The sequence below is a fragment of the Schistocerca serialis genome, unplaced genomic scaffold (genome assembly GCF_023864345.2).
Source record: "Schistocerca serialis cubense isolate TAMUIC-IGC-003099 unplaced genomic scaffold, iqSchSeri2.2 HiC_scaffold_1196, whole genome shotgun sequence".
Classification (NCBI taxonomy): Eukaryota; Metazoa; Arthropoda; class Insecta; order Orthoptera; family Acrididae; genus Schistocerca; species Schistocerca serialis.
This window is the reverse complement of record NW_026047399.1, coordinates 1467501-1472500: the sequence shown is the minus strand read 5'-3', so window position 1 is coordinate 1472500 and position 5000 is coordinate 1467501. Positions and strand designations below refer to the sequence as shown.

The window sequence follows — 5000 nt, the reverse complement described above, 5'->3', positions numbered from 1 at the left end:
ACAGTTGATAAGGCAGACATTTGAAAGATGCGTCGCCGGTACGAGGACCGTGCGATCAGCCCAAAGTTATTCAGAGTCACCAAGGCAAACGGACCGGACGAGCCGACCGATTGGTTTTGATCTAATAAAAGCGTCCCTTCCATCTCTGGTCGGGACTCTGTTTGCATGTATTAGCTCTTGAATTACCACAGTTATCCAAGTAACGTGGGTACGATCTAAGGAACCATAACTGATTTAATGAGCCATTCGCGGTTTCACCTTAATGCGGCTTGTACTGAGACATGCATGGCTTAATCTTTGAGACAAGCATATGACTACTGGCAGGATCAACCAGGGAGCTGCGTCAACTAGAGCTGAGCAGCCGGCCGCCCGGGAGTGTGTCCCGGGGGCCCGCGCGAACACGCAAGCGTCCGCTCAATTATTCTGCAAACAGGAGGAGGCTGAGCTCCCCTGCACCATACACCTCGAAACCCTCTCAGGTCCCGGCGGCGCGCAGCGCCGTCCTAAGTACTTGGTCGGGTTCGAGAGAGGCGCAATCGCCCGGAGTTTGGCGAGTAGACGCTTTAGGTGCGACCACCCGTGCTCCCAACTGAGCTTGCCGCTGCCGACAGAGGCCCGGGAGCGTGCTGTCGTGGCATTGCCGGCGGGAGACAACACGCGCCACCTACGGTGACCGGCAGCTCCAACGCCAGCGCCACAGAAGGACAAAAGCCCCACTTGGGTGCCGAAGCGAACTCTCCCAGCACAGCGCACGCGCCAACACGTCCGCACAGCTGCGATACAAACCACCTGCGAGAACCGCAGAGGCGACCGAGCAGCAGACGGCGTCGCGGCGCCGAGCGCCGGGCGGCGACGCATCCTCAGCGCACACAGTCCTCAATCGGACCAGCACACTGCAGATGTCCACCGCGCTTCGCACCGGGCCCGCGAGGACCTACTTTGGCCGCACGGCGCCGCGTGCAGGGTGCGCCGGCGCGCAGCTGCGCCGCCTGCCGCCTCCGTCGGCCGGCGCGCCTGCCACTGGCCGCCCCCACCAGCCGGCTGTAGCGCGTGCGCCCACGCACCGCGCGGCCAGCACGCCGGGAGGCCCCCCCTCACCGGCCGGGGACGGTCCCACCCAGCCACCGCCGCGTATCGCTTCACACCCAGATGCCATTCACGTTCGTGGGCATGGTGGGTATCGCTGGAACAACCGGTTGGTAGCTCAACCGATCGTCGCCATCACTGATTCACCTCTAGCGAGAACAACCGCACCACAACGGTTTACCAGTTATTCATTTGCGTAACGTCACCAGCAAACGTAGGCGTCCATCGCCATTTGCAAATGCAACGATTGTTGCATGCCTGTGTCAGGTGTCACGACACACTATGTCTGCCCACATACACGCAACAACATGTGCACGCTTCGCGAACACGTGGAAGGTGGCCCCCGTACGTATGCGATGTCCATTGCGCGAACGACTGTCAACCGGCCTCTGTCGCATGTCGCAGATGTGGAACGCAGTGCACCATGCAATCACGATGTGTGAGAAGAGACGACTACGTCTGACAACACGCGCCACTACATCAACAGACGGCTCATGCTGATCGCCATCCAGGGCATACCACACTGCAATCCAGCTCTTATAGGGAGACGACACGTAGCTGAGTGCACAACATTTGGACCGCATGGTTCGCCGTTGTTGGCGCAGTCGTTGTACGGTCACATGTACCACGATGTATCATTCAGTACATGAGGACCAATGTGCAGTACAGTGTGTGATTTGGACGTACAACATCAGCGGACAGTTGACACATGCCGTACCACAGCGTAGGCTAAGTGCTTCGCCATGCGAATGCCAATGAACAACTGCAAATGCCAATGAACAACTGCAAAGGGCATTGAGCATGTACGTCCTGCTGCCATCCACATTACAGTGTATAGCTGCAAGGTGTTTAACATGAAGCGATACACTGGGGACCGGGCAGTGCGAGTAGCAAACTATATTGCGGGGGTTGAAGTTAGGCAACACTACACTAATTTAACGCGTCGTATGACAATTACAGAGCAGGTTAAGGCCCAACGTGTGTTGGGTTAAGGCCCAACGTGTGTTGGGTTAAGGCCCAACGTGTGTTGGGTTAAGGCCCAACGTGTGTTGGGTTAAGGCCCAACGTGTGTTGGGTTAAGGCCCAACGTGTGTTGGGTTAAGGCCCAACGTGTGTTGGGTTAAGGCCCAACGTGTGTTGGGTTAAGGCCCAACGTGTGTTGGGTTAAGGCCCAACGTGTGTTGGGTTAAGGCCCAACGTGTGTTGGGTTAAGGCCCAACGTGTGTTGGGTTAAGGCCCAACGTGTGTTGGGTTAAGGCCCAACGTGTGTTGGGTTAAGGCCCAACGTGTGTTGGGTTAAGGCCCAACGTGTGTTGGGTTAAGGCCCAACGTGTGTTGGGTTACGGCGCAACGTGTGTTGGGTTACGGCGCAACGTGTGTTGGGTTACGGCGCAACGTGTGTTGGGTTACGGCGCAACGTGTGTTGGGTTACGGCGCAACGTGTGTTGGGTTACGGCGCAACGTGTGTTGGGTTACGGCGCAACGTGTGTTACGTTACGGCGCAACGTGGGTTACGTTACGGCGCAACGTGGGTTACGTTACGGCGCAACGTGGGTTACGTTACGGCGCAACGTGGGTTACGTTACGGCGCAACGTGGGTTACGTTACGGCGCAACGTGGGTTACGTTACGGCGCAACGTGGGTTGGGCTAAGGCGCAATATAGGTTACATTAAGGCGCAATATAGGTTACATTAAGGCGCAATATAGGTTACATTAAGGCGCAATACAGGTTACGTTAAGGCGCAATACAGGTTACGTTAAGGCGCAATACAGGTTACGTTAAGGCGCAATACAGGTTACGTTAAGGCGCAATACAGGTTACGTTAAGGCGCAATACAGGTTACGTTAAGGCGCAATACAGGTTACGTTAAGGCGCAATACAGGTTACGTTAAGGCGCAATACAGGTTACGTTAAGGCGCAATACAGGTTACGTTAAGGCGCAATACAGGTTACGTTAAGGCGCAATACAGGTTACGTTAAGGCGCAATACAGGTTACGTTAAGGCGCAATACAGGTTACGTTAAGGCGCAATACAGGTTACGTTAAGGCGCAATACAGGTTAGGTTAAGGCGCAATACAGGTTAGGTTAAGGCGCAATACAGGTTAGGTTAAGGCGCAATACAGGTTAGGTTAAGGCGCAATACAGGTTAGGTTAAGGCGCAATACAGGTTAGGTTAAGGCGCAATACAGGTTAGGTTAAGGCGCAATACAGGTTAGGTTAAGGCGCAATACAGGTTAGGTTAAGGCGCAATACAGGTTAGGTTAAGGCGCAATACAGGTTAGGTTAAGGCGCAATACAGGTTAGGTTAAGGCGCAATACAGGTTAGGTTAAGGCGCAATACAGGTTAGGTTAAGGCGCAATACAGGTTAGGTTAAGGCGCAATACAGGTTAGGTTAAGGCGCAATACAGGTTAGGTTAAGGCGCAATACAGGTTAGGTTAAGGCGCAATACAGGTTAGGTTAAGGCGCAATACAGGCTAGGTTAAGGCGCAATACAGGTTAGGTTAAGGCGCAATACAGGTTAGGTTAAGGCGCAATACAGGTTAGGTTAAGGCGCAATACAGGTTAGGTTAAGGCGCAATACAGGTTAGGTTAAGGCGCAATACAGGTTAGGTTAAGGCGCAATACAGGTTAGGTTAAGGCACGACATAGGTTAGGTTAAGGTACGACATAGGTTAGGTTAAGGTACGACATAGGTTAGGTTAAGGTACGACATAGGTTAGGTTAAGGTACGACATAGGTTAGGTTAAGGTACGACATAGGTTAGGTTAAGGTACGACATAGGTTAGGTTAAGGTACGACATAGGTTAGGTTAAGGTACGACATAGGTTAGGTTAAGGTACGACATAGGTTAGGTTAAGGTACGACATAGGTTAGGTTAAGGTACGACATAGGTTAGGTTAAGGTACGACATAGGTTAGGTTAAGGTACGACATAGGTTAGGTTAAGGTACGACATAGGTTAGGTTAAGGTACGACATAGGTTAGGTTAAGGTACGACATAGGTTAGGTTAAGGTACGACATAGGTTAGGTTAAGGTACGATATAGGTTAGGTTAAGGTACGATATAGGTTAGGTTAAGGTACACATTGTTGTAAGGAAAGGTTTAATGGGGGGCGGGGCGGCCGGTTTGTTGATTGTGATTATAGTAAGTGGATGCCTGCGGCATCATCTGATTTGCCACGTCAGGATGCACCTTTGGCTCATGACAGGCGGCGCTCTCATTCCATGCTTGTGGCAGGCCTGTGTCTTTCATTCCTGCCATTGTTTGTGTGCTGTGAGAGGAGGCAGTATTGTGATGTTGGGTGCACCCCTGTGTAGGACATGTGTGGGTGTTGGTGGCTTGGCTGAGCAATGGTGGTTGTCGGGTGGGTGGGATATTCTGTTTTCTGAGTGGACCTCCCAGTCTGGTTATGACAGTGTGGATTGTCTAATGTGGCGGAGAGGATGCACTGGGTGTTGTTCCATGCTGGTGCTTACATATTGTCTGTGTGCGTGTTACAGGCAGAGAGTAGTGCGTGATAAGGGTGTGTGGCTGACGTGTGGTTGTGATTGTGAGCAGAGTCTTTCAGCATGTATACGGACAGTTGTATACATTATCTGTATTCTGATGGCTCTATCTATTACTAATCAGCGCCGTGTATACGTTTAATCCGGTTCCAGTCGAAACTGTTGTATCTCTGTACATTAGTGACACGGCGAGCCCGCTATGTAGTTACTCGTCTCGGCAGCTTCCACCGGTGTATGGCAAATGATTATAAGGAATCAGTCTAGTCGTCAATACCGATGGTGTGACGTCACATGTCTGGGGTGGGGGACGCTGCGCCCTTCCGGTGGGTCATGGCCTAGAAAGACTCTTCCCACGCAGGGGGCCGTGGACTGTCATTGACTCTTCCGAGTAATATACTTGCCG

General features: G+C 52.6%; 1 non-coding gene across 1 annotated transcript in view; it reads right to left on the bottom strand.

The window, feature by feature from the left end:
- LOC126435025 (small subunit ribosomal RNA) overlaps positions 1–337 on the bottom strand; it is a 1910-nt gene extending 1573 nt beyond the window's left edge. Inside the window, exon 1 of the ribosomal RNA XR_007579678.1 lies at positions 1–337. This exon is cut by the window's left edge and continues 1573 nt beyond it. This is a non-coding gene — a ribosomal RNA (small subunit ribosomal RNA).
- Positions 338–5000: the final 4663 nt, after the last annotated feature.